General features: G+C 48.6%; 1 long non-coding RNA gene across 1 annotated transcript in view; it reads right to left on the bottom strand.

Annotated features, from left to right (window-relative positions):
* Window positions 1-14,188: 14,188 nt before the first annotated feature.
* Window positions 14,189-18,278, bottom strand: part of LOC119954700 — a 68,646-nt gene continuing 64,556 nt past the window's right edge. The window contains exons 4-5 of the long non-coding RNA XR_005458299.1: window positions 14,877-15,079; window positions 14,189-14,329 (exon numbers count right to left, since the gene is read on the bottom strand). This is a non-coding gene — a long non-coding RNA (uncharacterized LOC119954700). The remainder of the gene's footprint in view (window positions 14,330-14,876; window positions 15,080-18,278) is intronic.

The following is an 18,278-nucleotide window of genomic DNA, read 5'->3' as shown; positions in this document are numbered from 1 at the left end:
CAATTATCCACATGGTGCACTGCAGAAATCAGATTCATTATGAATCTCTTCATTACAATTCAGACAAGGAGAAGCTGGAGATAGTTGCCTTGTTATTTAATTAGAAAACACAGGATAATATCGGCCACCTTACACAGGTTGTCTTTTAAAACTAATGGTATTACAGCCAGCCAGCTACAGCAGATAACAGATGGCCAACTACTGACTTTTAAAAAAAATTTTGTGAGAGGTATTGTTTTTGTACTTTGTTGTGTCAAAGTTATAAATAAATAAAGCTTTCCCAGTCACTCTCATTGCTCATGTGTCGCTACTTTACAAGAGCAAAAATCAATGTAATCGGCTGCAGAAACCAATTGTTTCTCTTGCAGTGGATCTGACAGACAACCAGTAAAATTCTAATCTTAGATATTACCATGCAGAAGGCATGGAGATGCCAGGTCGCAATATGTTACAATCACAAAGCAGGCAATCAAAATGCATTAATAATGGTCTATGTAGCACCTCTCTGCCCCTCACCCCCTCGAAGTTCCATGTCTGCAGCATGCCCCAGTTAGTCCACGACATTTAAAGTAACAGGAATCTCACTATTCAGCTGACATTTTTTTTTTATAAACTTAAGAGTACCCAATTAATTTTCTTCAATTAAGGGGTAATTTAGCATGGCCAATCCACCTACCCTGCACATCTTTGGGTTGCGGGCGCGAAACTCACGAAGAATGTGCAAACTCCACATAGACGGTGACCCAGAGCCAGGATTGAACCTGGGACCTGTTGCTCGTTATGCTTTTCCTTAATTTTCTCTGTTTTAATTACCTTTGCTCAAGAGTCGCCAGGTATCTTTCTGATACCACCACAAGGTTCAAGACCGAATACTGATCAATTACTTGATACACCAGTTAGTAAGCTTGAAATCAATGCATATTCATTTACACACAGTCACTTATTACTCATGCACAAACTCTACTCACTAAAGGACAACTACTACTAAAAGCTTATACTTAGCTTCGGGCGCCCACTCAGTCAGAGGAACAATGGCCGTTGTCCGGTTCTGATACTGCTGGCTTCGAACTGGTATAGAATAGTAGCTAGGAGCGCCTATCTCGTAGCGTGCGTTGTCCTTAGACTTACTTGGCTGGTGCTTGGCGGGCCTCTCGTCGCTGAGAGCCAAATGCCAAGATGAAGGTGAAGAGTTCAAGAGCCCGAACTGATCCTGGGGACTCTGTTGTATACCCCAAAGGGCGGATCCTAGACTTGGTCCCAATTAATTGGACCATGTCCCAATCATTTGTATCGATTCTCTCCAATAAAGGGGTTGTTTCTTGATCACTGGGCGGGCTCTAGGTAACCGTTGGCCTGCCTTTGTTTTAGTCTCCACTGGCGCCGGGGAGTCTGGCCTGGTACCGATTGTTTAAATGTTTCTCTTTTGTTCCTGGAGATAGCTCATTACTATGCTAATGGCTTCTAGTATCGGTCTGTCTGGGACCTGCAAGTTCCAATCCACAGGCAAACCTTGTACCTACTTGTTTTCCTAGTACTGTCCATTTTTCCCTGTACTCTTTGTGAATGTCCATTTTGGAATCGGATCGTGGCCACCCCAGGTGGCTACAGACCCCACCATCGGGAGGCTGCAGTGCTGCTGCAGTGCTACCACTGCGCCACCGTGCTGCCCTTCAGCAGACACATATAAAAGGTGAATATACCAAACATATTGTGAGACACCAGTTTAAAATGGCAGTGAGGAGCAGCCATTTGATGCACGTTCAGGAATAGCAGCTTTTCTGCTGGCTCTGGCGCCACTCGCTTAATAATCCGTCTGTTATCTTGTTTGCCTGGCACATGCTCACCTAATCTGAGAGTTGATACTTGGTATTTTATCCCTGGAAGATTTTTCGATAAGTAATGGAGAAAACTGGCGAGGAATGCCAAAAGATCCATCGATAAAAGGGTGCAGTCAGATTCATAGGGATTGGAGCTGCCTTTTCAAAATGGCGACTTGATCCTCAAGCGGTCTCTCGACCTGGCGCTCTCTGAGGCACTGAAAATGATGACTGCAAAATAGATCAAAGACTCGGCTTGCTGATGCAAACTTTGACTGCTGGTGAGGCCGAGTTGCTGAGTAGTAATAAGAGGCTTGATGAAATGGAGGAAAGAATCCTGAACATCAAATGTGCTACTGGGGCTGGTTTAGCACAGGGCTAAATCGCTGGCTTTGAAAGCAGACCAAGGCCAGCCAGCAGCACAGTTCAATTCCCATTCCGGCCTCCCCGAATAGGCGCTGGAATGTGACAATTAGGGGCTTTTCACAGTAACTTAATTTGAAGCCTACTTGTGACAATAAGCGATTTTCATTTCATTTCATTTTCATTTCCTCAGCTGAAGCTCCCATTTGATCCTTGGAAAACCAGCAATGGGGTATGTTAGGAATCCTGGAAGATTTGGAGGACAGAGGCCGGAGGCAGAATATCTGTGTGGTCAGTCTACCAGAAGGAGTGGAGCAGGTAAGGCTTCTGTTAAGTTATTTGAAAACTATCTCCCACGTTTTCTTAAGCGGGATATAAAGGCTGGGGGCAGGATTCACTGTTGCCCGACACCGATATCGTAAACGGGGATCGACGAAAAATCCCTTCCAACAACGGCTTTGTACTCTCCACCCTCTCTGATATAGCAGCAGCGCGGCGCGCGTGCACGCCGTTGGAACGGCGTTAGCGCGTCCCCTGAAGTCCCTCCCCGATGCTCCGGCCCTGATGGGCCGAGTTCCCGATTGCGCAGTTGACGTGTTGTCTCAACGGTTGGGAATCCAGTGTGACGGCTGCGATCTGTGTCCAGAGCCGCCCCAGTCGGGCATGAGTCGTGCTGCTAGCCGGGGGCGCTTCCGTGAGGGCTGGGGGTACTGGTGGGGGGGTGGCCAGGGTGTGGCCAGGGAGGCATTATTTGGCAGGTCAGGTCCGCACACGGCCGGCGCCATGTTTTACGGCACGATCGCTGCAGGCAGTGCTGAAAACAATCCTGCTATTACATGGGATTCTGCCTCATTTCTGAACCTCGGCATGGAATCCCGCCGCAAGGCCTCACATAGTCCAATTTCCTGCACTAACAAGCTCCACAATTTTTAATGGCACCCCAATCTTTGAAACGCCCCCCCCCCCCCCCCCCAACCATAGGCTCCAGACCCCTCAATGCCCTAACTTACCACTGAGGGGGTCCTTGAGCCCCCTGCACCCCAACCCATAAGAACAGGGGACATCTGGGCCTGATCCCCGGCACATGCAAAATGCCACCTGGGCAGTGCAAACTTGGCACCGTGACAGTGCCCCTGACAGGCTGGCAGCGCCACCTAGGCACCATGGCACTGCCAAGGAGGCATGCAAGCGACACTGCCAGGGTGCCCAGGTGGCAGTGCCATGGTGTCCAGCCAGCATTGTGCCCACACCAGGGATTGGGCCCTGAGGAGGATGTGCAGTTAATTACGACACTGCTGGCCGGTCCGGATGGTGTTACCCGTGGCTCTTACTGCCTCTACTATTTTATTGCACTCCTGTATCATCTTTTATTACACTTCTTTGTATGTTTTGATATACTATGGAGTGTAATATGTGTTACTCAAACCTTGGTTGCTAATGAGGTCTTCTGAATCTCGATGAAGAAGACTCAAACTCATCCAGCAGTAACAAAATGTTTATTGAGTAACTACCTGTTCTGTGCTGTACTGTTCTATGTTCTATGATAACAATAATTACGTGAGTTCTTTACTTTAACATTGATACTAGTGATAAGGTCAACAAGATCTAACTACAGTAACTACGCTTAACCACACTCACCATCTGAGCTAATTTGATACTCCTGTCCTGATCACAGTACACCCAAAAGAGAGAGAGAAAGGCACAATGCGGTTGCTTTTATACCCGTGTTGGTCCGGCCCTCTAGTGATCATCTGGTGCTGCTGATTGCACATTAACCCCTTATGTACATGCACATACAGAGATCACTACATCCCCCTTTTTTTTTCTTGTGTTACATATTTTCTGTATGTTGTAAAAAAAATTGAACAAACATAATGGATGCTGTTTGCAAATGCATTACATAAAATCAATGAGTTAATCAGTCAAATGTTGATACATTTAGTCTTTTAGGTTTTTTCTTTTCGTTTGCTTGTGGTTCAGTCCCAACAAGTCATCATGAGGTGTTCAAATGGTTGATTTTGCCTTTTTTCTATGCTTGTGGTAGTGATTCAGTGTTACATCTTTGTTGTCTGACCTGGACTTTTTCCTGTGCTTACGGTATTGATTCTGTATGTCATCTGCCCTGAAAGCTGGTTTGCTTGTTTGTTGTGGGGCAGATATTTGCGAGATTCGTTGTCATGCCATTTTATGTTTGTATTCTTGCCATTGTTTTGGACTGTGCTGCTAGATTGTCCTTCATGTGCAGAGTTGTACCATTTTGTAGAGGTCATTGTTTCATTGTTGTTGTTTTTGTTGTTTCTGTCGTTGTCTTTGTTGCGTTTGTTGTTTCTGTTGTATTTGTTGTTGTTTTTGTTGTTGTTCTTGTTGGTGTTTTTGTTGTGCTTCTTGTTATTGGTTTTGTTGTTTTTGTTGTTGTTTTTGTTGTGCTTCTTGTTGTTCTTGTTGTGCTTCTTGTTGTGCTCAATGACTGTTCCCTGTGGATAATTTGAGTAATTCTCAAAGTTATTGGTTTCAGTGTTCTTTGTGGTATCTAATGTACATGCACATACAGAGATCACTACATCTGCCACCCACATCCAGGCACGGCGAACAGTGGCGGCTAGCAGCCTCTTTCCCGGGCCAGGGTACAGGGTGGCCTGCCTCTCCTCCATGGTGTCCAGGAGTCCTGAGTCAAGCTCGGTGTCCAGAAATCATGGGGCCGCTCTTCTTGTTGCCATCTTGTTGGCCGTGATGTTGTTTGTGGGAAGTGACGTGTGTATATGCAGCTGCAGCTTGTCAGCCTCCTGTGTGTCAATCGCAAATCCGGCGAATCCAGCACCATTCTCATTGGAATCGGTTGTGTTCCACATGGTTGAGGAAGGGGCAGGATTGACAGCTTAACATCCCGGGATACGAAATCTTCAGGAGGGACAGGGGAGGGGACAAAAGAGGGGAGACATTGCACTATTAGTTAAGGAGTCAATTACTTCAGTAAGATGGGAGATGATATCTTGGGGTTGACGTTAAATGAAGCTTTGTGGGTAGAGCTTAGGAATAAAAAAGGGACAGCCACATTGCTAGGTGTTTATTATAGACCCCCAGATAGTCAGAGGGAATTTGAGGAGCAAATATATGCACAATTTGCAGTAGTGTGTAAAAATAATAATAGGGTAATTATAGTGGGTGATTTCAACATTCCCAACATTAACTGGGATGGTCATTGTGTTAAGGGCTCAGAAGGAGCAGAGTTTGTAAAATGTATACAAGAGAAACTTTTAGCTCAACATGTGGAGGGTCCAACAAGGGATGGGGCAGTGTTTGACCTAATTCTGGGGAATGAAGCCAGACAGGTGGTTGATGTGATGGTGGGGGAGCATTTTGCAGATAGCGATCACAGCACGGTGCAATTTAAGTTTGTTATGGGCAAGGAAATTGTCAAATTGCAGAAAAAGGTTGTGGGGAAACTAATGGAGAAAATTCTGGAGAGAATCTTTCTCCATTTGGAGAGGCACGGTTTGATCAGGAATAGTCAGCATGGCTTTGTCAAAGGGAGGTAATAGCTAACAAATTTGATTGAATCTTTTGAGCACGTAACTAAATGTGTAGATGAGGGTTGCATTTGACAAGGCCCCACATGGGAGACTTATAAAGAAGGCAAATGCACTTGGAAAAAAGGGGAAGTTGATAAGGTGGATTCAAAGGTGGCTAAGCATTGGGAAACGGAGGGTGATGACAGACAGCTGCTTTAGTGACTGGAAGCCAGTGTCCAGAGGCGCACCTCAGGGATCGGTGCTGGGTCCCCTATTATTCCTCATTTATATAAATTACTTAGATGACTATGTGGGGTGTAGGATCTGTAAGTTTGCGGATGACACAAAGTAGGCCGTGTGGTTAACAGTGAGGCTGAGAGTCTTGGGTTACAGGAAGATATAGATGGGATGGTCAAATGGGCAGAAATGGGATGGTCAAATGGGGGCAGCACGGTAGCATGGTGGTTAGCATAAATGCTTCACAGCTCCAGGGTCCCAGGTTCGATTCCCAGCTGGGTCACTGTCTGTGTGGAGTCTGCACGTCCTCCCCCTGTGTGCGTGGGTTTCCTCCGGGTGCTCCGGTTTCCTCCCACAGTCCAAAAGATGTGCGGGTTAGGTGGATTGGCCATGCTAAATTGCCCGTAGTGTCCTAAAAAGTAAGGTTAAGGGGGGGGTTGTTGGGTTACGGGTATAGGGTGGATACGTGGGTTTGAGTGGGGTGATTATTGCTCGGCACAACATCGAGGGCCGAAGGGCCTGTTCTGTGCAGTACTGTTCTATGTTCTATGTTCTAAAAGTGGCAGATGGAATTTAATCCTGAAAAGTGTGAGGCGATACGCTTTGGAAGGTGCAATTTGACAAGGAAATATTCAATGAATGGCAGCACACTGGGACATCCTGAGGAACAAAGAGACCTTAGCATGTTTGTAAATAGATCTCTGAACGCAGAAGGATAGGGTGGTGAAAAGGCATATGGTACATTTGCCTTTATCAATCATGGCATAGATTACAAAAGCAAGGAAGAGTTATATAGAACATTGATGAGGCCACAGCTGGACTACTGTGTGCAGTTCTGGTCGCCACATTATAGGAAGAATGTGATTGCACTGGAGCGGGTGCAGAGGCAATTCACCAGGATGTTGCCTGAGATGGAACATTTTAGTTATGAAGAGAGGTCGGATAGGCTTGGACTATTTTTGCTGGAGCCGAGAAAACTGAGGGGCGACCTGATCGAGATGTATAAGGTTATGAGGGTTATAGACAGGTTGGAAAGGGAGCAGCTGTTCCCCTTAGTTGAAGGGTCGGTTACGTGGGACATAAATTCAAGGTGAGGGTCGGGAGGTTCAGGGGAACTTGAGGAAAAATGTTTTTACCCAAAGAGTGGTGATGGTCTGGAATGCACTGCCTGGGAGGGTGGTAGAGGCGGGTTGCCTCACATCCTTTAAAAAGTACCAGGATGAGCACTTGCACATCTTAACATTCGAGGCTATGGGCCAAGTTCTGGCAAATGGGATTAGGATTTGCAAATGAGATGCCTTTGATTCGGTGGTGCAGACTCGATGGGCCGAAGGGCCTTTTCTGCACTATATTTTTCTGTGATTCTCTGATTCTGTGGCGCCGGTGCTAGCCCCTTGACAGTAACTGAATTGGTCCAGGTGCAAAATTTCATCACAAAATCCCAACAGTGCGTAGGGAGGCCAATCGGCCTTTCGGATCTGTACCGACCCTCCGAAAGAACAATCTACACAGGTTCACTCCCATGCCGACCCCGCCCTATCCCTGTAACCTAAGCTGTAACCTAAGCTGCACATCCCTGGACAATAAGGGGCAATTTATCATGTCCAATGAACCTAACCTGCACACCTTAGGACTGTGGGAGGAAACCGGAGCACCCGGAGGAAACCCACCCAGACACGAGGAAAAAGTGCAAACTCCACACAGACAGTTACCCAATGCCAGAATTGAGCCCAGGTTCTTGGAACTGTGAGGCAGCAGTGCTAACCACTGTGCCACAGTGTTATCCAAATCCACACAGAATAATGATATCAGGATACCTGTTTTTAAGGTATACCAAATGAATCAGAAGTACCGAGAGTGGAAACAGAATCTCTCCTTTTCAGATACATCATACTCTAAGGACAAGAAACATGGGGCTGAATAATACCCGACGAAACTGGTGCCAACCTATTAACATGCGCAATGTCGTTCCCAACATCATCACACCCAATCGCGATAATACAATAGGCAGGTGGGCCTAGAAATCAGGAGCATTCCCATCTTATTCAAATTGAAATTCATTGCTCAGCTAAGATTGTTAATGTCCCAATTGACTGGAATAATACATGTTGAGAGCAATAAACTGCTTCAAGAGTGTGAATCGCACCAGATGGGAATCTTGCTTTTACATAAGATTGTAAGGGCAGGTTAAGACCTCAGCAGTCAGGGTGGTACGTGCACCGCCAGTGTTTGCTATTGAAAGCTGTATATCCAAGGGATTCATTTGCTATTTGGGGGCTTCAATTTTCCCCAGAAAGGTGAGCTCAGAATCTCAACGTACATCAACCTGTTAGGTAGTGAAAGTATGGGAGTAGGCTCCATGGCAGTCACATCCTGTAGTGAGGAAGAGAGGAGGCGGAGGAGATTGACAGAGAAATCAGGGTAGATGGCGTGGTTCAGGATTCACAGGTGGTCCATGAGGGTTGCAGAACTGCACCAGAGCAAGAAGCCGATGGAGATAAAATGCTGCATGTAATGGAGGCAAAGAAGGACTTGTTCTGCCAATTGAATATATAGGCATGGAATGAGGAATCTTCAGGTGTCAGAGATATTGTGCTAATGGACACTCGGCCTTTCCAAAGCCACAGTGAAATCTCTGTGAGATGCTGACAGTGGAGATCTCTTCCATCTGCATTGATGGTCATGCAATGTTAGCAAGCACAAAGGTGACTGTCATAATATACACCAGTATATCATGGTGCAGACACACACTGATGGACACACACACAGGGACCAATCAACATGTACAAACGCCGCAGCCAATCACCAGTTAGAATACACACACTATAAAGGCAGAGGGCACCACGGTTCCCGCTCATTCTGGGTGCTGCCTCTCAGTGGAACAAGATCTCATCCAGCCCAGCACAGACTCACACCATGTGCTGAGAGAATCAACTGGTTCGGACAAGGCTTAGGTCTCTAGTTTAAATTAGTATCATTTAGGCCCACAGTCATCGTGTGTTAGTTAGTTAGAAGTTAGTTAATAAAATTGAGTTGAACCTTCATCAGTGTTGGAAGTGTCTGTTCATCTCTCAAGTCTACACTAGCCAACACTTCATGGTACCAGAAGTTGAGGGATGCTAGCACTTCTGAGACCTACCTTTCAGTGATCTGCCTTCCACCAGTCTCGTGCCATCCTACAGAATGGACTCCGTTCGCTTGTCGCCGCCGCCTCTCCGCATTGCCGGGAATCTGGGCTCGAACTGGAAACATTTCAAACAGCGCTTCCAGCTGTACCTCGAGGCCAGGGACCTGGAAGCTGCCTCGGACGCACGGAAGATTGCTCTCTTCCTCTTCACAGCCGGGGACCACGCTCTTCACGTTTACTCACCTTGCTCACCTTCGCTGAGGGGGAGGACAAATCGAAGTTCAACACCGTAATTCTAAAGTTCTACAGCCACTGCGAGGTCGAGGTAAACGAGCGCTTCGAGAGATACATGTTTCAGCAGAGAATTCAGGGTAAGGACGAGCCTTTCCAGTCGTTTATTACCCAGCTCCGCGTCCTTGCGCAGTCCTGCAACTATGGGTCAACCTCTGACTCCATGCTCCATGACCAGATTGTTTTTGGTGTTCAATCTGAGCCCCTGCGCCAGCAGCTACTAAAAGCAGGGGCTGTTTAGCTCAGGGCTAAATCGCTGGCTTTGAACGCAGACCAAGCAGGCCAGCAGCACGGTTCAATTCCCGTAACAGCCTCCCCGAACAGGCGCCGGAATGTGGCGACTAGGGGCTTTTCACAGTAACTTCATTGAAGCCTACTCGTGACAATAAGCGATTTTCATTTTCAAGTAAAGCAGCTCACTCTCTCCACGGCCATTGAGACCTGTGTACTTCATGAACATGCCTCCAGGCGCTACTCCTGCATCCAGGCTGCTGAAATGGCGCGGCAAGCCCCTTACGAGGCAGAACGGGTCCAAATGATTAAATCTTTTCAGGCTCTGGATCTGAACGATGGCGGCCATTTCGCGCGCTTTTCGCGGAGTCCCGCGCTTACACGCAGCGAGTGTGCTGACGTCACGGACCGCTTCGCGCAGGTGCGCACCACACTGGATCGCCCTGCGAATGCGCGGTGGCGCGACGAACGTCCCGACGCTCCGGCGTGCGGCAACTGCGGCTCCGCCCACTTAAAGCGGCAATGTCCCATGAAGTCCAGACGCTGCCTGCATTGTGGCAAACGAGGCCACTACGCTGCAATGTGCAGATCTTCCCTGCCTGCTGTATTTAGGAGGTCCACCCAGCCCCACAGAGACGTCAGGGCTATCCAGCCTGCCATCAATGAACCTACTCTAGACCTTGCTTCCGACTGTGCCTACGTTAACCCACAGGTCCCGTTCAAAATCGGCGTCGTTACCACGAACAGGATGTCCCCCAAGCGTGGCACTGAACCCATCCACATCCACAGCATCAAACAGGAAGATGAGTGGTGTGCCACCCTTAAGGTCAACCAGTCCCCTGTCAGGTTCCGCCTGGACACTGGTGCTTCTGCCAATCTCATTGCGTCGTCTGATTTTCGCAAGCTCTCCGTACAGCCTGCTGTCCTGCCATCTGCGTGTAAATTGCTTGACTACAATGGCAATGCCATCGCCGCCAGCAGGTCCTGCCGCCTTGAGGTGACACATCGTGCTCACACAGCCATTCTCCCGTTTGAGATTGTTGCTGCCTCAAAAGCCTCCTTGCTTGGTGCACAGGCATGCAAGCTGCTCCACTTAGTGCAGAGAGTACACTCTCTCTCTTCAAGCAATGTGTCTGCATCCTCTGACACAGACTTCAGGGCGCAACTCGACTCCATCATCCAGCAATACCATGATGTCTTCGAAGGCATTGGCACACTCCCATACACGTACAAAATCTTACCCAAGCCCAACGCCGTGCCTGTCGTTCACGCACCTCGCAGAGTCCCAGCGCCCCTCAAGGACTGCCTCAAGCAACAGCTCCAGGACCTCCAGGACCAAGGAGTCATTTCTAGGGTCACGGAACCCACAGACTGGGTAAGCTCCATGGTCTGCGTCAAGAAACCGTCCGGCGAGCTGCGGATCTGTATTGATCCTAAAGATCTGAATCAGAATATCATGCGGGAGCACTACCCGATTCCGAAATGTGAGGTGCTCACGTCCGAGATGGCCCACGCCAAACTATTCTCAATACTGGATGCCTCGAAGGGTTTCTGGCAGATCCAACTAGATGAGTCAAGCAGGAAGCTGTGTACATTCAACACACCTTTGGCAGATTCTGCTACAACCGGATGCCATTCGGCATCATTTCTGCGTCCGAAGTTTTCCATCGGATCATGGCGCAGATGATGGAGGGGATCGACGGCGTCCATGTATATGTCGACGACATTATTATCTGGTCAACCACCCCGCAGGAACACATTGCCCGCCTTCGGCGTGTTCTCAGGCACATCCACGAACACGGCCTCCGCCTCAATAGGGCCAAATGCTCCTTTGGCCAGTCAAGTATCAGGTTTCTGGGGGATCACATCTCCCACCGGGGGCGCGTCTGGACGATGACAAGATTGCAGCAATCACGTCCATGAAGACGCCCGAGGACAAGAAAGCGGTCCTCCGGTTCCTGGGTATGGTGAATTTCCGCGGGAAGTTCATCCCGAATCTCGCCTCAAACACCACGGCCCTCAGAGACCTGATTCATAAAACCACAGATTTCAGATGGCTCCCCGCTCACGAGCGTGAATGGCAGGAGCTGAAGGCCAAGCTTTCCACGGCCCCAGTGTTGGCCTTTTTCAACCCGACCAAAGAGAACAAAATCTCTACTGATGCCAGTCAGTCGGAGATTGGTGCCGTGCTCCTGCAAAGAGACGAGGCCTCATCATGGGCCCCCGTTGCGTATGCGTCGCGGGCGATGACTCCCACAGAGCAGCGCTATGCGCAAATTGAGAAAGAGTATCTCGGCCTTCTCACTGGAGCCGTGAAGTTCCACGATTACGCCTGTGGACTTCTGCAGTTCACGGTTGAAACCGACCACCGCCCGCTTGTAAATATTATCAAAAAGGACTTGAATGACATGACGCCTTGCCTCTAGCGTATCCTACTCAAGCTGCACAGGTACGACTTTCAACTAGTCTATACCCCTGGCAAGGACCTTGCCGTTGCCGATGCCCTCTCAAGGTCGATCAGAACTCGGTGTGATCATGACGGCTTCATTTGCCAAATAGATCTCAAGTTCAGCTTGCAGCCTCCTATTTGCCAGCTTCAGATGCACGACTGAAGCAATTTCACCACGAGACAGCGGCTGATCCACTTCTGCAGCGGGTGATGCATATAATGTCAGATGGGTGGCTCAAGGGCCAATGCCCGCAATTTTACAACGTCCGCGATGACCTGGCGGTTGTTGACGGGGTGCTCCTGAAATTGGATCGCATCGTCATCCCACAAAGCATGCGCCAGCTAGTGTTGGAGCAACTCCATGAAGGCCATTTAGGAATCGAGAAATGCCGCCGCAGGGCCAGAGAAGCCGTCTACTGGCCGGGCATCAATGATGACATCGCCAATGTGGTGCTCAACTGCTCTACCTGCCAGCGTTTTCAGCCCGCCCAACCACGGGATACCCTGATGCCCCATGAGCTCATCTCATCGCCTTGGACCAAAGTGGGCATCGACTACTTCTCCAGTTACCCGGAGGTCATCAGGCTGCACGATCTCACATCCTCGGCTGTGATCAGGACGTGTAAGGAGACATTTGCCCGATATAGCATTCTGCTGAGGGTCATATCAGACAATGGCCCCTGTTTCGCGAGCCAGGAATGGGCCGGCTTTGCCCGACACTACAACTTCGAGCACGTTACGTCCAGTCCCCTATACCCCCCAATCCAATGGGAAGGCGGAAAAGGGGGTCCACATAGTTAAGCGGCTATTCAGCAAGGCCGCCGACGCAGGCTCAGATTTCCATCTTGCTCTGCTACCCTATCACTCCGCCCCGCTCTCCACCGGCCTGTCGCCTGCTCAGCTACTAATGAACCGCACCCTCAGGACGACGGTGCCATCGATTCTCACTCCCAACCTCGATTATGTCCCCGTGCTCCATCGCATGCACATGTCTCAACTGCAGCAGAAAACTTCCTATGACTCACGGGCTGCTGACCTTCCCGACATCCATCCACGCAACAAGGTTCGCATCCACCACCCGGATGGTGGCTGGTCTGCGCCTGCGTCATTCTAAGGCAGGTGGCCCCCCGCTCCTTCCTGGTCTGCTTACCGGATGGATCCATTCGGCGCCGCAACAGGCGTCCCCTTCGCCTGGTTCCAGGGTCGTCACAGGATCCTCCGACCAGCTCTGCTACTGATCCCGCCGTGGACTGTGTCGTGCTTCTGGTCGCTCTGCCTGCCCCTGACAGTGCTGCAGCCCTCCCAGCTCCTGAGGCGCCAGCCATTGCCCCACCCTTGAGGCGGTCAACCAGAGTTCGTCGCCCACCTCAGAGACTGAACTTATGAACTCTGTACACGTGTGGACTTTCTGAAATGTTTTTTTTCTATATCCTTCATTGTTGCATTCGTTCTCCAGTGATTTGTAAATAGATTTGTTGGTTCCAGTTCATGGTAGTCATCTGCACCAGGCACCTTCCTCTGTAAATAGTCTTGTTCCCTGTATATAGCTTTGTACATATGTCTTTGCACCTCACACGTAGCGAGGTACATTCTCCACACACTCACACTATTTATTATCACATGCCTATATCAACATTTTTTATAAAAGGGAGGATGTCATAATATACACCAGTATATCACGGTGCAGACACACACTGATGGACACACACAGGGACCAATCAACATGTACAAACACCGCAGCCAATCACCAGTTAGAATACACACACTATAAAGGCAGAGGGAACCATGGTTCCCGCTCATTCTGGGTGCTGCCTCTCAGTGAAATAAGAACTCATCCAGCCCAGCACAGACCCACACCGCGTGCTGAGAGAATCAACTGGTTCAGACAAGGCTTAGGTCTCTAGTTTAAGTTAGCATCTTTTAGACCCACAGTCATCGTGTGTTAGTTAGTTAGAAGTTAGTAAATAAAATTGAGTTGAACCTTCATCAGTGTTGGAAGTGTCTGTTCATCTCTCAAGTCCACACTTGCCAACACTTCAGTGACTTGCATTGAATTTCTTGTAAGCTACTTTCTTTATATGATTAAAGTTAGTAATACTGTATTAATAATGCTCTCTTGTACCTCCTTCCTGGTCCGCTTACCGGATGGATCCATTCGGCGCCGCAACAGGCGTCCCCTTCGCCTGGTTCCAGGGTCGTCACAGGATCCTCCGACCAGCTCTGCTACTGATCCCGCCGTGGACTGTGTCGTGCTTCTGGTCTTTAATGCCATCTCTGTTCACTGGCAACAATCAGCTCAAAGCCTCTGCAGAATTTAACACACTTTACGGAATAACAATATTTTCCTCAAACAATGCCTGATAATCTTTCTGTGAACAAACACCTCCTTGCGGTTTTTACCTTCACACAATGGCTCCTTTCAGGCTGCCTGTGGGGACCTCAATGGTAAAATGCAGCCTGCTGCACATCACTGCATTAAGGTCTTTACACATGTAATGTTCTAAAGGGAAAGTCATTACATTGTAATTTCTATCCACCTCCAGGATCAACTGGAAAGAGACAGAGGCTTCGTGGAACTTGTAGATTTGCCCAGGATCTTGGGAGCAATAGATTGTGGTCACGTCACCATAAAGGCTCCAGTTCACAAACCCTGTACATTTGTTAAAAGGAAGGGCTATCACTCCTTAAATGTCCAGTTGGTCTGTGACCATAATCGAATAATTATGATGCAAGTATGCTCCAGTTATCCGGGCAGCAGTCATGACCTGTACATTCCCCAGAACTCTCAGACGCCAGACATGTTTAATGGACCTGGGGCCTTAGATGGTTGGCTCCTGGGTACCACAACTTACCCTTTGAAGAGTTGGCTTATGGTGCCTGTTAAGATCCCCAGAGCAGATGTGGAGAGGAGCTAGAACGACAGCCACAGAACCGCCGGGCCATCATCAAGCAGGTAATTGGGCTGCTAAAGATGAGGTTCGGATGCCTGGATGGAACGGGAGGAGCGTCGTTGTGCGCTGCAGCCTCCATAATCTCACCATTCAGAGGGGATGCCCTGGAGCAATAGGAGGTACAAGAGAGCATTATTAATACAGTATTACTAACTTTAATCATATAAAGAAAGTAGCTTACAATTACCAGTTAAATGCATTTGGGTGGCACGGTGGTTAGCACTGCTGCCTCATAGCACCATAGATCCATGTTTAATTCTGGCCTTGGGTGACTGGGTGGAGTTTGCACTTTCATCCCGTATCAGTGTGGGTTTCCTCCAGGTGCTCCCATCTCCTCCCACATTCCAAAGATGGGCAGATTAGGTGCATTGGCCATGCTAAATTGCACCTTAGAGTCCAAAGGTTAGGTGGGGCTATTGGGTTATGGGGATTGGGTGGGGGTGTAGGTCTATGTAGGGTGCTCTTTCAGAGGGTCGGTGCAGACTTGATGGGCTGAATGGCCTCCTTTGCACTGTAAGGGTTTTGTGGAAGGCAGCAACATTGCTGCATAAGGCCTTACCTCAGTGGTACACACAAGGCTCCAGCATTTTCCCGCCTTCTCTGCAGCCTCCTTGCATAATAATATACATATTGAGGACTTACTCACCCTGCTTATTTCAAGAGGTCATTTAGCCTCTCCCTCCATTGACTCCAGTTTTAAGGCAAGCCACCCTCCACGCCCCCCCCCCCCCCCCCCCCCCCCCCCCACGTTGCTGACCCCGGTTGTCACCTTTGCCCAGGTGGGTTGGGTCATGAGGGAGGTCTCTACTTCCCATCAGCTGGCACAAAGACTTCACGTCAGGTGGACACAGCCTGGGGGAGGGCACAGAGGGATCATCAAAATGCAGGGCAGTCCTGGCCCTTCTTCCCTGCCTCCCCCTTCACTCCCTTGTCCCAGCCATCTAAGGAGGAACTAAACAGCTGTTCAATTTTAATATGTTAACATTAAGTTCATGATCAGATTTAATGCCATCTCTGTTCACTGGCAACAATCAGCTCAAAGCCTCTGCAGAATTTAACACACTTTACGGAATAACAATATTTTCCTCAAACAATGCCGGATAATCTTTCTGTGAACAAACACCTCCTCCTTGCGGTTTTTACCTTCACACAATGGCAGGGTGCCCTGACACTACCCCTTGCCAGGTGGCCCTTTAAATGAGCATTCAGGACCTCCTTCCTAGTTACAGCCAATGATTCAGCCACTGGGTATTCTGACCTCCTGCTCAGATGAGTGAGTGACTGAGAGTCCATTGACATTGTGGGATTAAAACCAGCCCTGAAGGCATTTTACATAGCGTCCAGAAAAAGTGGGGCCAGGAGCCAACTATCCACCCACCTCCAGGTGTGAGTCATGTTGTATTATGTGATATAACCATTGTAATGGTGTACACAGACCATATAGTTGTTCAACAAAAAAGGTGATTTATTAACAAGCACATGGAAAAGATAACTGATGAACTGTAATACAGAAGATGGCTACTAAATGAACTTAGTGAATTCGCCTGGAGCTACTTTAAGTGCGACTATCTTCTTGTACGGCTTACTACCAACTGGCGGGTGTCCTGAGTCACACGATAGATCTCTGATGCCACCTGCTGATCAGAGGTCGTACCGATGACTATCTGCACTGATAGGCAATTATATACATTGATGTGTAATGCATATCATCACAGGTCCCACCCATCGAAATGCGACATATGATTCAGCCAGTGGCTCAGTAGATATTTTAATTACTGTGCCTGCTGGTGATCTCCATGTCAAGCAGCATCTCTGGAGAGAGAAACAGGGTTAATAGATTAATTTTACTGCCCCTTTGGTAATTAGCTGAGTTGAGAGAAGGCTGGCAAAATGGCACATAAGGGGTGTGAGGGTGCCCTATCCCTTCCCATACCGTGCCATTTTGGGAAAGTTGACAGATCAGTTACTCTCCAGGAAGTCAATTGAGCCACTTTAGTGGGTAAGGAAGACCCATTTTCCACCTCTGCAGGCATTTTGTCAGTGGCTATGGGGCCCACCACCATGTGGGGAGGCCACCACATGAAACTTGACAGCCTCCCAGTGAATTCCAGGGTTCCCTTCCATGTTAGCCATTCCATCCGCGGCAATGACTATCCTTGTGGCAAAAATGCTGCCGATGTTCAGTGATCCGCTTCACAGACCGTTGGGGCCTGCCTGTTTGCCACCAGAGACCCCCAACCCCATTTGCGGGTTGTCAAGGTACTCTCTCCCTGCAACAATAACCTCAGCATTGACAATGGCGTTGCTAAGTTACTGGCCCTCTGAATAGGCTTGCCCTTCTTGGAGGCCACCACTGGATCTTCTGCCAGCCAAAGCTGCATCTCCTCTGAGTATAGACCCTAGGGACAGAGCTGCACCAAATTCAGCCCCATGTTTCAGGCCTACCCATGTAGGGTAACAAAGTGAATCTTGACACCATTCCACATCAAGCGTGAGGCAAGGTAAGGAGACAGGCCTCCATGAACTACCAAAGTCAGTATAGTGATTGAACCCATACTATTGTTATCATTCGGCACCACTCATTAGATACCTAGCCAGCTGAGTTAACCAAAAAGATACATTTCAAAGGTATGGGGTAATTAGTAAAATATTCCAAATCTGAGTATCGGCAACCGGAGCTGCATGAAGCACTCCAGCATCATGCTGGCCCCCTGGGGGTTGCAGAATCGCTGGGCCAAGAGGCCCGTTGACGCTGGAGTGAAACACTTCTGTGTTTACGCCGGCATCAACACTTTGCTGCGATTTTGGAGAATCCCGGCCCTGGAGTTCAAAATCTCAAGTCACTATTTACACTCATGTGGATCAGCGCACTGAGAGATGTCTTCCATGTGCAGCTTTCTCGAGACATCCCTTGGCCATGATGTGAGAAGCAATTTTCTCACAGTTTTCTAGTGATGCTCGACGCTGCCTCTTACAGTATTCAGCCCACAGCAAAAGTCGCAACAAAAATCCATGGCCGGGATTCTCCAAAATGGCCCAGTGTCACTTGTTTTTCACCTGCCAATAAAAGTGAAGGCTACCTGCCCCCTTTGACTTCTGCCAACATTGAGCATCAACTTGAACAAAAGGGCAGGGGAGAAAATGAAAGATCTCCAAAAGGTCACAGAAACCGATCATTATAAATCCTCTGTCAGTCTTCTGCCATGTAGTGATCCAAGCCGCAAATTAAAAGCTGCATGTTTAAACATTTATTAAAAGAGTCAAGATTTCAGGATCCAGCCCACATTATCCAGCGGCATTACC

The sequence above is a fragment of the Scyliorhinus canicula genome, chromosome 2 (genome assembly GCF_902713615.1).
Source record: "Scyliorhinus canicula chromosome 2, sScyCan1.1, whole genome shotgun sequence".
Taxonomy (NCBI): domain Eukaryota; kingdom Metazoa; phylum Chordata; class Chondrichthyes; order Carcharhiniformes; family Scyliorhinidae; genus Scyliorhinus; species Scyliorhinus canicula.
The sequence above is the reverse complement of the archived record's forward strand: the minus strand, read 5'-3'. Positions and strand labels throughout refer to the sequence as shown.